The sequence below is a fragment of the Tenrec ecaudatus genome, chromosome 15 (assembly GCF_050624435.1).
Source record: "Tenrec ecaudatus isolate mTenEca1 chromosome 15, mTenEca1.hap1, whole genome shotgun sequence".
Classification (NCBI taxonomy): Eukaryota; Metazoa; Chordata; class Mammalia; order Afrosoricida; family Tenrecidae; genus Tenrec; species Tenrec ecaudatus.
Genome location: NC_134544.1, coordinates 107840069 through 107861160, shown reverse-complemented (window position 1 = coordinate 107861160; position 21092 = coordinate 107840069). Strand labels below are relative to the sequence as shown.

The 21092-nt window shown below is 44.9% G+C and overlaps 1 protein-coding gene across 2 annotated transcripts in view; it reads left to right on the top strand.

The window, feature by feature from the left end:
* Window positions 1–21092, top strand: part of MBNL2 (muscleblind like splicing regulator 2) — a 208240-nt gene that overhangs the window by 118871 nt on the left and 68277 nt on the right. The gene's annotated exons all lie outside the window — the stretch shown is intronic.

Below are 21092 nucleotides of genomic sequence, written 5' to 3'. Positions count from 1 at the left end.
GATTTATTAAAAAGATAATGGACTTTTTCTACAAATGTGTTGAAGCCATCCTCATATCTCGCTGTATTCCAGACCCCTCGCCACTCACGAGTCCCTTTACAGACTGGGTGCAGCCCGTTTTACCCAACTGCTTTTCGCTTTTTCCATAGTTGCGAAAATAAAAAATCTTATTAAACAAAAAGTGACATGAGAAAAATGGCATTAATTGGTTGGATCGGAATTTAACCTGGACATTTCCATGTTCTGTCTGGGAGCTCTTTGCTCCTTTTGGTGTTGGTAAAGGAGCCTCTGCCAGCTGGCTGCTCAGGCAGCTGTTAATGGGTGTCTGGTTTGAGCCGTGGCAGCAGGGTGGGCCTAATCTCTCCGGAGCGGTTGGGATATTAACCCTGAGATAGAGGCAGCTGACGTGGCCAGCCCTCTTCTTTCCAGAAGGCGAGCGAGAATGGTCTGGGCACTGTGATGTGGAAAATCTGGTGGTCCGCTGCCTCGGAGCCTCTTCATTTATACCCCTGTGTGCTCCCTGCCTCATGCCCTCTCTCTGATTCCAAGGGCAGTGCTAAATGGAGATCCGCATGAGATCAGCAGGATTTAGCATTTGGGAGTTTGACATAATGCACTTTCTCATAATTTATTAAAGTTGCTAATACATTTCAAAAATATGTGAGGAACATAGAAACCTCTTGGTAATATCATTCAGTGCATTAACCCTTCATTGACGGCATCGCATTCAGCGTAAAAGCTTTTACCATCTGGTCCCCTCACCCTTTTACTACTCCAAGCTTTCTGACTGCTGGTTTTTGTTGTTGTTGTTGTTATTTCCCATCCCTCACTCTGCTCTAGCCACACTGTCCTCGCTCTTATTTCTAGAATACTCCAGGCACATTCCTGCCGCCGGACCTTTGCACTGCCTCTCCTCGCTGCCTGGAGCGCTCTTCCTCAGTATCTGCCAAGCTGTTCCCCAGCTTCCTTCTTAAATGTAATCTTCCCATTAAGCTTTTATTTGATCAAGCATCAAAATCGAAAACTCACCACCATAAGCACACTCTTCATTCTCTCTTTACTTTGTTTTAATCCCTAGCACTTAATACTATTTTGTTAGTCCAGGTTGACTAGGGAAACAAACCCAGAGAAAGAGCTTTATATCAAAGAACAACTGTACATTGAGAAAACATCCAGCCCAGTCCAGATCAAGTCCATAAGTCCGATAGTAGCCAGTATGCCCAACGCTAGTCCATAAATTTCTCTTCAGACTCACGCAGCATATGCAATGATGCTGAATGAAGGAAGATCACAGGCCAGTGGGTGAAAAGTCTTGTGCATCCAGTGGTGGTGGAAGCAGGTGTAGGGCTCTGGCTGCCATCAGTGTGGCACCATGTGGCCTGTCAACAAGAAGGTGTAGAAGGGAGACAGTATCCCACCTATAAGGAAGAAGAGAGGCTGTGAACTGATTGACAGGCTAGACCCCGCCCCTTTGTTCTTTTATCAAGTTGACATGAAATTGTGTAACTAACATACTCATAATTAAAATTAAATATATATATATATTGTGAATTTAATGTAGTTCTAAACAGCAGATTGGTTTTTCATTCAACAATACAGATTCATTTTGTTTCATGTCATTGGTTCCAATACTTACAATGCAATATCACTTACCCCACTTCTTCTCTGTAGTTTCTGTTTCCATTTCTTCTTCTTTCCTAACCCTTCTGAATTTTGTCCTTGGGTAAATGCTGCCTCGTTTCATCTTAAATAGTTGATTATTCTCAAGTGAGTGTATCTCACTAGTCTTATTGCTACCCTCATATACTTGTTTGTTGTTTGGCTGAAAATTGATCCATAGGAGCGACTTTGTTTCAAGACCCGAAGGGTGAAAGAGCTATAGTCTCTGGGGTTCCACCCAGTCTCTATCTGACTGAATAAGCCTGGTCTCTTTTATGATTTCAGAGCAAGTTTTAGTGATAGCTGGGCAGGGCACCATCTAGTTCTTCTGGTCTCAGGACCACGGACACTGATTGATGTGTGGTCCATTAGTCCATTGTACCACTTGTTCTCATACATTTCTAATTTCCTTCACTCTTCTCCAGTCAGGGAGAGATCAATAGTTGTACATTAAATAGTCACATAAAAGCTTTTAAGGGCCTAGCCATTACTCACCAAAATTGGATGTAGAACAGTGTGTTTGTGAGTTATGTAATGCCAGTCGACCTGGAATCCCCTGAGACCATAATCCTGGGCCCTCAGAACTAGTAACTCGTGGTTATAGCTGAGATATTTTCTTCACTTTTCCCTCTGTATGTTTCATCACATTCATTAATTCATTTACAACAAAGATAAATACCCCAATACAAATGTCTTCTGTAAAACCTATATATATTCATGAATACTCCCATTCTTTCTCCCACACCTATCCTGCCTTCTATCCAGCCACTTGTAGATCACAATTGTTTATAGGTTCATGCTAATATCATCATGAGTTACAGTTGTATATGCTGTTCAGCTGATCCGTATTCATAACGAACCTGTAGGACAGAGAACTACCCCCTTCGGATGTCCTAAGTGGAAATCTGTAAGGATACAGATCACCAGGTCTTGTCTCCTGAAGAGCTGTGGGTAGGTTTGAAGTAGGAACCTTTCAGTGAACAGCCAAGCAAGTCACCATTTTGTCATCAAGGCTCGTTTATCTGCATCACAGTCACTGTATAGCTTACTCATGTAAGGCCTCTCGTTTGTCAGTAAAATGTAAGTGCTTAACTGAGGATTTGGCTTGTTTTCTTCATTGCTGAAAAGAGGACTTCAACCGTTTATGGAAACTCCCCCTATCTTTTCATTTTCCTTTGGACTCTTTGAAGCTCCTTTGAATCCGTGGGTGATGCAAATTGTCATCACAATCATCTGCTAACTCAAAAGTTGGAAGTTCAACTTTATCCAGAGGGGCCTTGGAAGAAAAGCCAAGAGAGCTGAGTTTGAAAAACCAGCCATTCACAAGCCTGTGATGTACAGCCCCACTCTGACACGTGTGAGCTCATTGAGTTTGAGTTGATGTGGTAACAACTGGTATTTGTGCTGTAGCTCCGGTGCTAAAAGCAGTGCCTGGAACAACTCGGGTACTCATTGAATATTGATTGGGTAAATGAAACTGGTCGTGGATTCTATCTGAAATGGGTTCAGGGTGGTAATTTTTGGAAGCATCTCTCCGTGACATTTTCCTTTGCGTATCAAATCAGCAATGTTCTAGTGCCTAGGGGACTTTCAGGTAAACACATAGGGCTAGCTGACAAAATGGAAGGAATCTTGCCTTTCGCTTGTGAGGAAGCCTAGTTAGAATGCTCACTTTATCGCCTAAGTCTGTGATCACAGACAAGCAAATCCGCTTAGGTCAGCGATTTTTCTGGGTCTCCATTCACATGGTATGTAAACTCAGGATAAAGAGACAACATCGCAAGGTTTTTGTAAGAATCAGGGTCAATGCACAGAAAACATGTGGCATACCGTTAGTCTTCGTTAAAATGAATCCTATTTTCTGCACAACTCTTCTTAATGTGGGTGAATTATTGAATTGTATGGTGTGAATTTTATGCCAATAAAATGATTTTTTTTAAAAAGATGAAACCTGTTTTCCTAATTTAAACATGTTAAACTAATTTTCAGTTACTGGTAGAGTAGAAATTCACCTAATTGCTGGCATTTTCATTTCAGAGAACAAGTGAGTCCATTTTAAAAATGTCTTGCCATTGTATATTTTTCCCAGTTAACAAATACTCCTTCTCTATCGGTTCTTTATTAGACTGTGATGAGGATGGGGCTGTTGAAGGATCCTAAAGTGGGAAGAAATCGCCTCTAAAGCAGTTAAGATCAATAGCGAGTTGTATTTGTTTGTGCACTTGTGTTAGACAGGGTTCTCTAGAGAGATAAAAGCAGATTATTGGTAATTATATATATATTTATATTTATAAAGATAGATATATAACACAAGAAATGCACTGTTAAATTATATACAGATAGATAGATATGTAATTCAAGAAATGAAGAGGTAAATTATAAAGCAGTACAAAGTGGCTCAGTGCGACTCACTCCCGTGAGAGAGTTGTGAGACACTGGCAGTCCTTCAAGTCTTGAGGGCTGCCTGGTAGTCCTCTGTAGCGAGAGTTAGGCTATCTCAGCACAAGCAGCAAACAGCAAGGCGGGTCACCAACTGTCAGCCAGATCACCAACGGTCAGTCCCCAGCTCCAGAGATGTACATTCCAATTCTCTGCCGAGGCAAGGGACCTCAAATTACAGCTGCACAGTTCACAGGTTAGGTGTCCCACAGGTAGTGTAGCTTGCAAATTGAGTCACAGAACAAGCAAGGCAGCCGCACATTGGTCCGATGATTAAAGAGCGAGAGACAAGAAAGGTGAGGCTCACGGAGCCATTTATCTCACAAGTGTTTATCAACCAGGCTGGCACAATAAACCAACTATCTCACCACTCAATCTCATCCCAAAAGGTTCACAAGGATCTGACCTTGCAACATCTGGGTCTTCGACAAATTCATGTGTTGAGAAAACATATACTGAACATTCCTCTCCACTGGACACTGTACTCTGGGTTATTGGCTCTTTTGAGATGAATGAGCTCATGAACACATTCTGCTCATGAGCTTTATTTTACAATAAAACCTTTGATATAAGATCCTGCCATCAATCGTAATAATAGCAGACATTAGGTATTAAGTGCCACTGAAGAGGTGCAGCTTACTAGCAAGGTGTCTGGACGGGGGAGAGATGCTCTCTCACAGTTGATTGGGGGCGGCAGGAGAGTAACTCATGGGAAGTTGAGGGCGGGGTGAGTTAAACTGCCTTGGAAGAGAAGTGAAATTTGAAAAGAAGAAGATAGAAGAATGGCAAAATGTGAGCAAAGTTGCCGAGGAGGCATGAAGGAAGGACGCCTTAGGTTTTCCAACTGCAGTTGGATCGAGGATGCATGAAAATGGAATAGCAGGGTGAGATTGCAGAGGAAGCTTATTGTCTGACCACGTGGGCGGTCTTGGTAGGGACATCTGGACAGGATTCAACAAGGAATGGGGTTAAAGAAGGGTTCGGAGGTTGAAAATGATGCACTCGGGGCTGGAATGGAAGAAGTTTATTCATGACTCTAAATATCATCTATATTCTAATGCCTTCGAATTTATTTCTCCAGATGCCACTCTCTCCTGAACCCCAGATCCATAGTTATCTCAAACCCTATATATACTTCCAAGCTTTATTCCTGTTATGTGCCCAAAACTTGCGCTAACAATCCCTTCTGAAGCTCAGATGATGGCAATTATACATTTCACTTGTGTAGACCTAAGTCCCTAAAGTTATTCCTCTCTCAGTTCTTTTATCCCTAACATCATCTGTGTCAAGAAATCATGTCGGTAGCACCTTCAGCACCCACCCCAAATTCCACTACTTCTCACTGTCTCCATGGCTACCACCGTCATCCCTCCCCAGTAGCTGGCACAACCGAACCAGTCTCTCTGCATCTATACATTAATAGCTAAGCAACCAGAGGGAAACTTTGAAAAAAAGGCCAGGCAGATCATATCAGAACGTTGCAGAAATCTCCCATTTGCTTCAACAAAGAAAACAACATGCCGATCATGACCTGGAAATTGATAAGACCTCTGCAATTTCTTGAACCTCAACTCCAACTTCCTCTGCTGGCTCAAGGTGCCCATGTACACTGGTCTCCTGGCTCTTCCTGGCACATGTCCAGCAGGCCAGCTCCTTGGGGCACTTACACTGGCTGCTCACAACACCTGGAGTGTGCTTCTACCAGGTAATGATGGGGCTAACTCTCCACCTACTTCAAGTCTTTGTTCCAAAACAGAGCATCTTATGAAAGCTAAGGAACCCTGCTGGCATAGTGGGTACACGGGCTACGAACCACCAGATCAGCAGTTTGAAACCACCAGCAACTCCAAAGAAGAAATGCGAAGTTTTCTATTCCCATAAAGAGTTACAGTCTTGGAAACACACAGGGGCAGTTCTACTCTGTCTTATGGGGTCACTATGAGTCAGCATCAACTCAATGGCAGTGAGTGAGTGAGTGAGTGAATGAGTGAGTGAGTGAGTGAGTTTGTGATCAAGGCTGCCTATGGAATTAAAATTGGTAACCTGACTCCCTATATCACCACCATTCTGCTTGTTGAACTCTGCTTTTTCATAACACGCAGTCAACAGTTCGAAACCAGCAGCCACTCAGAGGGAGAAAAATGCGGCTGCCTACTCCTGTAAAGAGTTAGACCCTCAGAAAGCCACCGGAGCGGTCTACCTGATAGGATCACTATGAGTCAGAAGTGACTCATGGCAGTGAATTGGGAGTGTTAGTGCATTGAGTGTGAGAAAGATGAGATGATGTGTTCTCCTAAAGCTTTTAAGGACCCCAGAGGTCAGTCTTATTCTGTCCAGGATGAGGGCTATAAGTCAGTCTATTCAGTACCAGTAGATTCTAACACGTTCTACTGTGTGGGTAATATCTTTATTTCAGATCTCATCCATCCCTTAGTTAGAAGGTAAGCTCCATGAGACTAGGCAACCTTATGAGTCGTATTACAGATCTGTCTCCTGTTCCTAGAACATCTTCTGGCCTGTATTGCATGAGCCGGAAATATCTGTCCAATCAGTGAAGGACAAAGTTCAGCTGCAGGAGACTGAGATGAGGGCTCTGATCCGATGTGAGAATGGAAAGCGAGGCATGGTGCAGGAGTGAGAGTGGATGCATATCTAGGTCCAGATAAGTCAATTAGTAAGACTTGGAGACTCGTGACCATGCAGCACCAGTCACAGGCTCAGCCCTGCCTGATCCTGTAGGATTCATACCATCCCATGACCAACAACCCTCTGCTTTGGCCTGCCCAGCTGTCCTTACTGATCACAGAGGCAACCAGGCAAAACTGACTAGTAACAGTGAACAAAATGCTAGTCCCATGAAGATTGCTGAGAACTGCACACCCCAAGTCAGGATTCCATATAGGCAAGTTAGAGACGGGTCTAGGTGGGGTAGGTGCCTCCAGCAAAGCCATCTGAAGGAGGAAGAGTTTTCTCTTCCTCTATTAACACCCCCCCCCCCCAATCCGGGGTTCCAGGCCTTTTCAATAAGCAAAGCCTAAGACATTGTGTATCATTAATCAACAATAGTTTTATATAAGCATGCTCTCTTTGTCAGCCTGAGACTCAGTTCTTTCGCTTCCCCATACTAAAACATGGGATGTCCTTGAACCAGGAAGGCCCTGAGACTTTGTGTCACCCCCTTCTGACCTGACAGGTAGAGATACGCTGCATGCGGCCTACTTCGGTTGTTCATGTGCAGTTATTAGTTTGCTTTATTAAAATTCAACTATATTTACAAAATATGCCAACTTCCTGAAATTGGATTTGTAAAGATGCACGACAAGCGAAACATCACAGAGATCCTTCTGGATACATCAGACTTACATAGTCCACTTAGCAGGGGCCCCTTCTCCTCACGCATCTGCGTTACAGACCTGTGCGTCACAGAGTTGTTCCAAGATAGGAGTGATGTGCTTCTCATCTTTGTGTCCATATGGGCCAAACACAGTGCCAGGCACGCGGTAGAACTTAGTTTTTAGAGGAATATAGTGTGGTGATTTTGATGTCAGATAGAACAGTTCATCTTTGGGGTGTAACTTTACCTCTCTCAATCTCACCTAACCTACTGTCTCGCCGTAATGAAAACCCCTACCCTAGAGGCTTGTTTCGAAACCTAACGAGACGAACCCTTTACAGCACTTTCCACTGCACTTGGCACTTCCCGCGCATTCTAGAAGTGCCATTTTGCTCTCATGTGAGCATGAGAAAGGAGGAAAGTGATTAAAAGCTCAATCGTCATACTTCGTGGATCCAAAATCTGATTCTACTTCTTGCTACTTGTACACCCAAAGACGAAATTGTTCACCTGCCTTGGCTTCGGGCCTCTCATCAAAACCAGGGAGATGCTATTCACGCCACCCTCATAGATTGTCCTGTTTCTGTGGAACACTGTACAGGGTACCTAGCACATGCATCTATATCATAAGCCATGTTCCCTTTCTTGTGAAGAGAGTCACGGTGATTTGGCACCTACTCGATGGCACCTAACAACACCAACAGCTGGGCTGGGGTCCTAGCTTCAAGATGACCACTATAAATATGCTCCTTAGAGAAGGATGAGGCTCGCTGCTTCCATAAAGACTTATAGGCTCAGAAACCCTCTATAGGGCCATGGTGGGTCAGAATCAACTTGGGGGCTGTGGGTAGTCAATCGTAACAGTAAAGCAAACCCGTTGCCATTGAGTTGATTTGACTCATAGTGTTCCCTATGTGTGTCAAGTCGAACTGTGCTCCTTCGTAGACCACCAGTCCTTTTTTGGTTGGCACCTCTGGGTGGATTCCACCTGCCAATGATTAGTAACCCAAGGTTTAAGCATTTGAGCCACACAGTGGCTCCATTATGGCCATCATCATTCATAGTTATTGACATCACATTGGAGCCCTGGTGGCATAGCGGTTTTGTGCTGGGCTGCTAACCCCAAGGTCAGCAGTTTGAAACCACCAGCTGCTCCTTGGGAGAAAGATGGGGCTTTCTACTCCTGTAAAGAACTATAGTCTTAGAAACCCACAGGGGAATTTCTACCTTGTCCCATAAGGTCCCTTTGAGTCAGCATCAACTCAATAGCAGTGAGTTTTTTTTATTTACATTCAATAAATATGCCAGAATGATTACCCTCTGGTAATGTTTAATCAAACAAATAAGAAAAAGCTATTAGACTCTGGCCAGCATTTGACTTGATCTGACCTAGAACCAAGCCTGTAGTGTAGGATTGGATCTGCCCACTGAGTCGAAGAGATGTAGGTACAGGTGTGCCCGGGCATGGTAGTTCAAGGTCCCATCCTCTCTGTTATATTGTGCAGAGATGTTTAGTGTGGAAACGTGAGGAAAGTGAGCAGGATGTCTACTGAAAATGGGCCACAGCCAGGGCAAGCCCAAGTCCATGGACTTTGGGGCTGTCTGTGAGTTGGCAGCAGCAGTCTACAGGACCCCAGCCTGTGGGCAGGATGCAAAGGCAAGCTAAGCTGTAGTCTTAGAAGGATCCTTAAGGTTTTCATCGCTTTATCTCAGAGCAAAGAGAGAAATCCTCTGGGACTTTCGAACATAAGAACTGGAACACCCAGCAGTTGACCGAATCCAGGAAGAAGGCAGACAGAAAGTAAGAGCTTCAGACAAAGCAGCTGCGTGGTTATCCAAACCTCCATTCCACATATGGTGATCCAAAGCGGGGTACTGAGTCAGGATCACCCGCAGAAAACCTCCATTCCACATATGGTGATCCAAAGCGGGGTACTGAGTCAGGATCACCCGCAGAAAACCTCCATTCCACATATGGTGATCCAAAGCGGGGTACTGAGTCAGGATCACCCGCAGAAAACCTCCATTCCACATATGGTGATCCAAAGCGGGGTACTGAGTCAGGATCACCCGCAGAAAACCTCCATTCCACATATGGTGATCCAAAGCGGGGTACTGAGTCAGGATCACCCACAGCAAACCTCCATTCCACATAGCTCCAGCCTCAGTTCAGGTGTTGTTGGGAAGGTGGCGCGGAGCCGAGTTCTCACCAGGCCCCAAGCTCCTGGGTGTTGCAAGAAGTAAATGCTCTTCTGCTGAACAGGAGGTTGACAGTTTGAGTCCACCCAGAGGCACCTGGAAAGAACAGCCTGGTGATCTACTTTCCAAAAGACTGGCCACTGGGAACCTTATGGAGCACAGTTTGACTTTGTCACCTCTAGGGTCCTGTGGGAGCAGGATTGACCCTGGTGGCCTCTGGTCCTGGTAGCCAGGTCCCAACGATGGCTCGGCAGCATAGTAGGGTTCAAGCAGATGAGAAAGAATGAATGACTGAAGGGGTGATGAGTGCAGGATACCAGGAGACTGTACTGAAGAGCAGGCCTGGTCTCTTGTCCCTGCCCTGGCAGTGGTCCCCCTGCATCAGGTGCCTACCGAGGTAGCCTTTGGATGAGAGAGACTACAGAAAAGCTTATCCATCTTTGCAGCAGCAACTTCAAAACTCTGTCTAAATTTATCCTGTTTCTCTGACTTACCTCTTGCTTGCCTGAATAAGTTCTCCCCCTTCCACGAAATTTTAATATCAAGGACAATTTGTAGCAAGTCATTCTCTGTAATCAGGAAACAAAAAGTATCTCAACTCTTCTCTTTGAAAATGGATCTTCAGAGACCCAGTAGGCCTTTATGCATTACTAATGACTTCTTTAGTGAAACATTTTGTCTCTTGCTAATATAAATCTCTCCTATTAAAACTTCCATATGAAATATTGGGTAACATTTAGGCTGACTAGTTTCATTTGTGGAAAATCATCGTACTTCTCATGGATTTGGGAGTTGTAGTTTATTTTTTGATTAGCCAAGGCTATCATGTTACCTTATTCAGGTAAAAAATTAGAAGACACGTTCACAGAATGCATAGTGATCTTTGGGTACAGCATCCAAGATCATGGGAAAATCCTTTATCGAGAAGTCCGGCGGGGCCCACCAGCATTACCACATAGCCAAACCATTCCATGGTTGTTGTTCTCTGTTGTTGCTAATTGAGTAGAAATGACATAACGTAGCATTAACTATTTACCTAAAGAGATCAGTTTAGTGCATTTACAATGTTGTACACCCACCACTTTTACAAGGGCAAGTCAACAAGTAGTGCCACAAAACAATAGAAAGTGTTATTAAGCAGAAGTATAAAAATATGAAGCTCCTGGACGTGCTTTCCAGATAGGTTTGGACACTTCTCTAACCCTTCGCCGAAGAATCCTGCTCTCTTCTATTTAAACCACGTCAAAATGGCACGTTTGGGACCTTTGATTTATTAAATAATTTGATCTCATTCTGAACCACTCTCTTTTCAACAAGCCCTTCATGTGCTGAGCCAAAAAATGTGTCCCCCCGAAGCTTCCTTTGCTGGTTAAGGGGCCGTGGGAAAAGCACCTTTTTGAGAAACAGGGGACAGGAGGTGAGTGTTACTGGAGCTTCGGAAGAGCTTTTTAAGCCCCCCCTAACTCACAGTTTATACAGCTTTTAATTTGGGCAACGTCTTAGAGCAGTATGTGTAAAATTTTCAGCAGATAATACACCTTGATTTTTAAGATGAGATGGGGATATTTCACTACATTGTGAGTTTTGCATGGTGGTCAGCCTCGGCATGTGTGTCACTCTGGGTAGACTAGAGAAACAAATCCAGGGGTACTCAAATACGTGTGTAAGAAAGAGTTTATATACAAAAAGAGTTGAATATTGAGAAAACATCCCAGCCCAGTCCAGATCAAGTCCATAAGTCTGATATTAGTCCATATGTCTGATACCAGTCTATAAAGCCCTCTTCAGACACAAAATGCATGCAACGACACAAATGCAGGAGGATCACAGGCCAGGGGGGGTGGAAGTATTGTGGATCCAGTAACGTTGTAAGCATCTAAGTGCTGGCAGGGGTCTCTACATGGCTTCTCTGGACAGAGCGCCATGTGTCTTATCAGTTGAGTGTCTCTCAGGGAGTGAGTCTTGTCAGTACAGTTTCTCAAAGGGAGTGAGCAGAGAGAGAGAGAGGTGTCCTCTGCCTCCAAGGAGGAAATCCAGCAGTTCCCAGAATCCTCAGGACAAGGCCATGCCAACACCAAGGCCTCACTGGATATAACCGATTGACAGACTAGACTCCACCGCTTCACTCTTAATCCTCTCAAGTCTCAAATTGACACTAGATTATGTCACTACCACAGCATGGATTGGTCCCTAACTCTGCCATGTACTGGCTGGATGACTTGGGAAGTAAGTTCCTTCTCCGTGATGATTTCATCATCTACACTACAGGGATATTAACAATACTACTTACAAGGGCTTATGGTGAAGATGGTTTACTCTCGGCTTCTAACCAGAAGGCTAGTGGTTTGAATCCACCCAGTGCCATGGAGGAAGAAAGACTTGGCGATCCATAAAGATTCTCTCTCTCTCTCTCTCTCTCTCTCTCTCTCTCTCTCTCTCTCTCTCTCTCTCTCTCTCTCTCTGCCATCAAGTCAATGATGACTCATAGCGACAGTATAGGACAGGGTTTCTGAGACTCTAACTCTTTATGGGGGTAGAAAACCTCATCTCTTTCCCATGGAGTGGCTGGTAGTTTCAAACTGCTGACCTCCTGTTAGCTAAGAAACCCCGTAGAGCCCAGTTCTTCTCTGTACCATGTGTTCTCCATGGGTCGGATGGATTCAATGACACTGGGTTTCGTTTCTGTAAAGTCTGGTTTAGTGAAGATGAAGAAAGTGTGATATATATGGAACACACCTGCCAACTGCCTGCATTGGATCAGTATGGTCTTGCAGATCTTGGCCATTTTTATTGCAGGGAGGGACATGACTTTGGATCTTGATTACGGTGCTTTCCGCAGACCTGGTATTGAGCACATTCTGCATATTGAATTTGTCAGTATGAACCTCTTGAACTTGTCAATGAATCTGCTCAAGACCAGGCAAGAATCACTACACCTCTTCCAGGTGACCTTCTGCTCTGTAGATGCATCCAGCCCCCCACACCCAAGGAAATAAATGGGCATGCAAGCTGCAGCATATCCCACACTGGCACCTGCCCCTGCTGCTTTATTTCTGAACAAAGCTCAGCTTCCTTGGTGACAATTCCCTCTTGCAGGGCAGTTCCAAGCTAGCAAATAATCTAAACCAGCCATCAAGGAATCTTTTTCCCTCCTGTTACTCCAAATGATTGCCCTCTCAAAAGCTTCCACCTAGAAAATTTTTAAAGTGCTTTCGATTTTTCCATCGTCTCCCCAATCACCTTCCGCCTTATGCTCCCTTCTTCTTCCAAACTTGCCTGCCTCTTCTCTCACCTCCTCCTGGAAGCCTTCCCAGTTAATCCTCAGGAGTCAGGGCAGCCTGGCTTTGTCTGCAAGTGCATTTTTATAATCAGGTGCAATGTTAAAAATCCTGAAGAATAGGTAATTCCCAGCAGGGCACACGATGGATAGCAATGCACCAGCCTGAGTCTCAAGGAGCCTCCACCAAGTTTACCTCATCGGTGACTGGGCTTTAGGGCTGGGGGGGGGGGGAGTGGTCTAAAGTGGCTGGAGAAATGGAGAAAAGACTTGTTGGATTTGAGACAATGGCTTTTTTCTAACTGGGGCAGAAAAATGTTTGGTCTTTTAATAAATGGCACAGCTATGCAGGTGCGTGCCCACGAAATGTCAACCCCCTTGTCAAGCTTTAAGGATGATTCTATATCTGAATTCCGGAAAGCCCTCAGTGCAGGGAGCTGATTCGCCAGACAGCATTTGAAATCAGATGGATAAACGACTACAATAAGAAGGTCTTGTGTCTTTGGATAGTTTTTACATTAGAAAACAAAATCCAAATATATACATATATACACACACACACAACAAGAAGTTGAATTATTAGAGACTGCTCATATTAAATATAGCAGCTAAGAAGACACCCTTGAAATGATTGTCATGAAATAATCTTTAAACTTAATCAGAATATCCCCTGAATTCTTCTTAAAGTCAAGCAGTATTTGAGTTTATCTAGTAAAGACTGCTTGCCTGGAGTGTTGTACTCTTTGAAGAAATATCTATATGCGATCAAACTGACAACAGCTCTCAAAAGATTGGGCTTTGAGTTTCTGCCAACAGGGGAGGAACAACCTGGTAAAGGAGAGTGAAAATATTGGCACAACTGGAAGAAGGGTGTCAGGGCCACTGATGTGGTCCTGTCGAAATTGTTAAATTGGTGTATGTTCTGCTGTGTCCATTCTCAATAAAAATGGCAAATACGGAAGCAGTTTAAAGTAGCAGTCTGTATCCACTGAGCATTTGCTTTGTGCCAGGCCCTGTGTGCAGAAGGCTTTGATCAGTCTCTTCAGGAGGTTAGCTCTCAGAACAGTTGCCCAAGTGAAACCAGAGAACAAAGTGCGAGGTTCCTGCCACTTCTCTGGGTTTGTTTGAGTTCTTCAAGTTGCTTGCCCTTACCCTCCTCCACCCTCCCCCCTCAGTCTTGGTTTGAGTGTGACACGTCTCTTCCTGGAGGAGCTGCTCCTTCTCAGGTGACTGAGTGGTGCAGACCTCCTGAGGGGTGTTCAGGCAGCATCGGGAACACTCCCTCCCTCAACACTGATCACACTGTGCTTTAACTGTCCCTTTTATATCACAGAAGCATGTCGCATAGGAAGGGTTCCCAGCCTACCGTATGTACTCGTGTATAAGCCAAGTTTTTCAGCACAAAAAATGTGCTGAAAAACTGGGGTTCAGCTTATACACGGGTCAGTGGTGCCCCAGCGAGGTGTTACATCTCGCAGGTGATTGCCGTTTCTCCGCTGTTCATTCAAAGCTCCGCGGACACTGCAGGGCTTTGAATGTTTGTTTACTCACATCTAACCAATCAGCTGTCCTATGACATGGAAGGCTCCAATTCACCGAAGCACCTGTAGTGATTCACTTACACCGGCAGCTGAACTGGTAAGGATGTGTCTGTGGCTGCGCTCCGTCTCTCCCCTCTGGTCTCTGTGTTAATTCACATCCTGCATTTCCCACCCTAGGCTTATACTCGAGTCAATCAGTTTTTCTGGTTTCCCAGGTAATAATTAGGTACCTCGGCTTATACTCGGGTCAGTTTCTATTTGAGTATATACGGTACTACCATTGAGGCTGCTCATAGTGGCCCTATCTAGGGCTTCCGAGGCTGTAAATCTTTACAGGAGCAGCAGCCTCATCTTTCTCCCGCAGTGCAACTAAGCTGAAGGTTAGCAGCCCAATGCCTAACCCCTAGTGGCACCAGGGATTCGTAGAAAGGGTTCTCCAAAAAGAAAAACACAAAAACAAACCTCAAACTCACTGCCATCACATAATTTGGACTCATTGCTACCGTCTAGGACAGGGTAGAACCAGTGTGTAGCCACTATGCTACCAGGGCTGCTCATTTCACATCCTACCCCAGTGCCCATTGTATGAGGACTGTGCTCCCCGAGAGGAGTATTGGAAGGAGACTGGAGAGGCCCCTTTCCCACCCAGAGCAATCCTAGTGCTGTGAGGTTAATACCTCATAGATCTTCTTTTATCCATAAAGCTACCCACCAATAGAAACGTGGCATTAGAAAATCTAGACATGGGGAAGCCATACATCTACTTGAGTATTCTGTGTTCTGTTGATATGAAAACCCTGGCCACATAAAACCTATCTACCCCTGTGACTCTGAAGGCAATTATTATCTCATTAAATCACATATTTTTTAAGTCAAGCATTTGGTGCCTGGAAGTCAGCTTCCTTGAATCTCTAGAGAACAGAGGGGCTATTTTGAGGCTTCCTGGGTTTTGTTTGTTTCTTTTTCTTAACCGGGCATATTTTTAGTTAACCCACAAAGTGAATAGAATGGATAATCCAACCAATAAAGTCAGGGTTGGCCTTAATCAAACTGAAACACAGCTTTCCCCAATCACAACATTGAGAAGTACAGGGAATTGCAACTTTCCGGGCAACCTGACTTCGTTTTTAAAAAAAGGCTCAGCTATGCTTTGAAATGGCAAACTATGAACAATCGACCTAATTTGCCTCTCCTCATTATTAATTTTTATGTTTTGCCTGTTTAAAATGGTCACGAAATTAGGTCTTAATAGCACTCAGCGGTAGTGCTTGACATACTAGGGAAGCTGCATTAGCATAATAATAAATTACTAGATGAATCTGGACAATCTACTCAAACAGTACCACAGATGGCCCCAAGGTGTTCTTCGCCCTCCCTGGTTAAGGAGTTGTCCTAAATGCACATCTAGACAGGTTCAGACTCAGAAGCATTTGCCATGTGTTGGGCTGCTAACTTCAAGATCAGCAGTTCAAAACCACCAGCCACTCTGAGGGAGAAAGAAGAGGTTTGCTAATTCCCTAAAGGGTAACAGCGTCAGAAACGCCCAGGAGCAGTTCTACACTGCTCTGTAGAGTGAGTATTGACTCAATGACAGTGGGTTTGGTGTTGGTTTTTGTTGTCGTTGTTAGGTGCCACCATGTCAATTCTGACCCGCAGCCACCCTGTGTACAGCATAGTGAAATATCGCAAGGTCCTGCACCAACCATCCTCACAATCGTTCCTGTGCCCGAGGCCATGGTGGCAGCCACTATGTCAATCCATTCATTAAGGGACTTCCTCTTTTTCACTGCCCCTTCCCTTTCCCAAATGCGATGTCCTTCTCTGGGCACTGGTCTATCCTGACAACCTTTCCAAAGGACGTAAGACAAAACAGTGGCTAGATGGCTTCTGAGACAGACCTGTTTGCCCTTGTGGCAGCCCATGGTGCTTTCAGCATTCCTTGCTGGGAAAGGGTGAACCAAAAGCACAAACTCACTGGCATCAAGATGATCATCATTGAGACCCTTCGTGGCAAGTGCAAGTTGTAAAAAACCAAAAATTCACTGCCACTGAGTTGAATCTGACTCATAGTGACCCTATAGGACAGGGTAGAACTGCCCCTGAGTCTCTAAGACTATAGATGTTTACGGGAGTAGAATGCCCCAGCTTTCTCACGGGGAGTAGCTGGTAGTTTCCAACTGTGGATTTTGTGGGCAGCAACCCAACCCATAACCATTATGCCTCCAGAGCCTCTCAGTAGTGCACCCTGAGGATCAGTAGTATACTTAGGGGGAAAAATACAATAACATTTTATGTATATATATGTGTATATATATATATATATCACCTTGAGTATCAGTAGTATACTTAGGGGGAAATATATATCTATAGCTAGCTAGCTAGCTATCTATATAGAGAGAGACTAAAAAAACTTCGTGGGAAAATTTCATGATCTTTTAATACCATTTGTCCGTGAACTTTTTGAAACTGCCTCAGATAGGTAAGGGTATGTTTTGCATATGTTCATTTCTACCATAAAGCCCACAGAGGACGCACACAGACACAGTTCCTGTAACCATTTCTGTCATGAGATCACAGCCAGAGTCCAGGGTTTCCTTTCCCCACTTGCGTCTAAAGCTGTTCCACACCCCAGGTTAGTCATGCCATGGCGATCAGCCCTGGCAAGTCTCAGATGAGGAGATATCAAAGTGAAACACATCGAAGGTGCTTTCGAAAAAAATATTCCCGAAGCCGCCGCAGAGTGTGCGAACAAGGCGAGCAGAGAGTTGAGGAGGTTGACAGACAGGTCAGAAAGCCATATGCAGTGGTGACATGGCTGGGTGCTTCTGTTTAAGTGACCCCACGGGGCAGAAGACAACCGCTCCAGAGAGTTTCCTGGGCCGTAATCTGCCCAGAAGCAGATCAAACTACACAGGTACTCGGTGAGTTGGAACCGCCAACATTGTGGTTGTCACCCGTGGGTCTCAGAACGGAGTATGGTGATAGAGAAAAAAAAATAATCAACAAGTCGGGGACCCTCGCTTGGACAAGTAGCTCAAACTATCACTCTGTGAACAGTCTGTCTCACGCACTGCCTTTGAGTCGATGCGACTCAACAATCCCCTAGGTAGAACCCTGGGGATTATCCAGCCTGTAACACTTCACGGGAGTAGAAAGCCCGTCTTTCCCCCATGAAGCAGCTGGTGTTTTCAAACTGCTGACCTTGCAGTTAGCAGCCCAACTACTATGCCACCAGGCCTCCTTACAGATTGATCTCCAGCGCCTATGATTTTTATTTACCGATTGCCATTAAGTTGAACCTAACTCTGCGCAACCCCTTGTGTGTCAGAGTTGAACTGTGGTCCAAACTGTTTCCACTGGCGAGTTTTCCAGAAGTAAGACACTAGGCCTTCTTCGGAGACCCCCACGAGTGGATGTGAATGGATGCAAAGCTCCAACTTTCTGGTTAGCCACAGTTGGGTTTCATCCCAGACAATTGGTGTCACGTGCAGCTATTACTAGAAGCCTATGTGTTGTGTGACCCTCCGAGGTCAGAGGTTCAAATCCACCAGCCATTCTGCTTCTCCAAGCATCAGAATCCTGAAGCGGCAATTCTGCTCCATCCTGGAGGAAAGTTATGATGTGGAAACAACTCAATGGCAGTGGATTTGTTTTTACAGAAGTCTGCAGAATTCCAGATGTACGGGGAAGACAAGCCTGATCATCTACTTCCAGAACTCTGGCAATGAGAAACCTATGGATCACCATTCACATGTCCCCTCCCAGTCAGGGAGATGCCACCGGGCGGAGAGCATCCCTTTCCATTGTGCAGTCGCCGTAATTTGGGATCCCAGTCAATAGCAGCTAACATCAAAAACAGTAGTATTTTTGTCCACTATACAGCTAAAGTATTCATTATACTCTACTACTTGCTGAATGTATTAAGGAGCCCAGGTGGCATTTCGAGTTAGGCAGTGGACTGTGGACTGCCAAGTCGGAGGTTCAAACCCACCAGCCATTCTGAGGGGTAAAGGTGAGGCAGACTGCTCCCACAAAGGTTGACAGGGACAGAAATGAAGTCAACTCCATAGGTCCGAATGGACTCAGTGATGGTGGGTTTGTGTGGACTGATTGGGGTTTTGTGATGTGCCAGGAACTCCTGGAGATGCTCCAGAAGCATTGCTCTTTTCACCCTCACCAGAAACTGATGGCGGGTGGCAGCTGGGGAGGCACAGTGGCCGTCTCTTTCCCCAGTGTTGCGGCAAGAAGAGCAGAGCTGGATTTAGTGTCCAAGGAGCCTGGCGCCAAAGGCTGCCACATACCCACTAGTCTGGACAGCTTCTCTGGACAGAACAGGCTTCTGGACGATCGCTCCAGGGCAAGCGCTTCTGGCATGACATCAGGAGCTCAGGAAGTTGTATCAGGCATGTGGAATGCCAGGAATCTGAGGGGTCCTCCGATGTCTTTCCCATGGCAGTGCCGCCAGGCTGCTTCAGGCAGTGTGTCCCTGCACACTAGGAGCACACACCACCAGCCTCTGCCATTAGGGTCACTGCTCGGGCCCCCCACAGCTGGGTCTGGGTCAAGGACAGTATGTCAGGGAACGACCCAGACCCTCCACCTGAACTGTGCTCCCCCTAAACGGCCTTTTCAGTCTGCAGAGCAATGCTTCAACCATACAGAGTCCCAATTCAAATTGCCTTCCAGTAATGCAAGCAGCCAGGCGTGCTGGTGGCTCAGAGGTAAAGCTTTCAGCCGATGGCTGATTGGTTTGATCAGTAGATCAAACCTACCCAAGGGGTCCAGGAAAGAAAGATGTGTGAGTCAGCTCCCATAAAAATTCAAAAAAACAGCCCAAACACACTGCCCTTGAGTCCAGTCCTACTGGTGGCAACTCTGCATAAGCTTCCTGAGACGGAGGCTCTTCACCAGAGCAGATGGCCTCAGCCTCTCCGAAGGAGTGAAGGAGCGCCTAGTGGGTTGGAATTATATTGGGGTTGGGGTTTACAGTGCAATGCGTAGCCCACAGCACCATCAGGGCTTCTACGCATAATGATCACAGCCTAGAATAGTTTTTTGTACTCTGTCATGTGGGACAGATGAGTAAGAATCAGCCCAACTGCAGCTAGCAACAACAATACATACACAGAGACTCAGTAAATGTGCACATTTGAGCGCATCCCCAATCCTTGGCTCTTCCCAGCAGAATGGACTATAGTTGTCTGTTTCCTATTTCTACGAGCAAAACTCTCCTCTTGCCAGCTCCTTCCATAATTTCCTAATTAATTTCTGTTTTCTTTTTTGCTTCTAAAGATTCAAATGGACTTTTTCAATTCGGAGCACGCTAGGAAAAAATAGTCTAAAAATTGCTTGTTTTAAAATAAGCCATTAGAAAAGCATAATTTCCAATTATACTTTTTTTCTTTCTCACACCGACCTGATTCTGAATTTTTTTTCTTGCCCAAAGCTGCATTTATTCTTACTCCAAGCATGTGTTTTAATGGCCATGGAGTTCCAATACCTCTGCTCCATTATTCTGCCAAGTATGTAGGGCGGTTACTTAGAAGCGTCTTCATTTTGAGACTCAACATGGGTTTCCTGAATTTGGTTCTCCCCTAGTTACTTATTTTAATCAATGTTATTCCTCTCAGGCTTGATTCTTATCATTCTCCTTGATCAGAATATTCTTGGAATGGAGGTGATTTTTATAGACAAATTGTGCAAATTCTGTCGAGACTCTATTCAGAATTATTAACTGTGTTTTTCAGTAGATGGTCCTAAACAACATAAATTGTAATAAAATGTTGGCATTGTATTTATTTTTTGAGCTGATAACTGAAAGATCATTCATTCAAAACCATCAGCTACTCAGCAGGGGAAAGACTCGATTCTCTACTCCTGTCAAGAGTGACAATCTCAGAAGCACACAGGGGAAGTTCTACCTGGTCTTTTAGGGTTGTGAAGAATCAGCCTGAACTTGATGGCAGTGAGGATGGATGGATGCATGGGTGGATGGGTGGATGGGTGGATGGATGGATGGATGGATGGATGGATGGATGGATGGAAGGATCTAATCATCAGGGAAAGATTTGCAGGTAGTGCAAAAAATTAATCTTGTTTTTTGGTCAGCACTGGCTCCCTGGACTAGTCTCAGGACCATGTCTGCCCTCCTTCTTGGTGCTGGGGGAAGAGACACCCTCTAGCGATGGAACCTGAGCTCCCCAAAGTGCAGCTGAAATTAATGGGAGGCAGAGCAAGAGCTCCAGCTGTTGAGACATCGGATGACAATAAACAAATGTGTCTCCCCAAATCCACCGCGCTTGCTTTTGCAAATTATTTTTACATCTGGTAAACAAACCCATATTCTCTTTTCTTGGCTGCAAAGGAACTCATTCTTTAGGGAATGATGATACCCAGACTGGTTAACATTGTTTGCGATTCTTTTTTTTTTTTCCTTCTCCTTTCCCCTCAGAAATTACACTATTCTCCCAAACATTCCTCTCAAATTGCCAGTTTGGGAAACTTGAAAATTATGGTAAGCATAAACACTGCCACTTGGAGTCACTGCTCAGGTCTAGTTTATGTACACTTTTCGCCTGATTAGTTGGTTTTTTGCTTTATTTTGTTTTCACTTTGCCAACTTGTGTGTCCAAAATGCAACCTC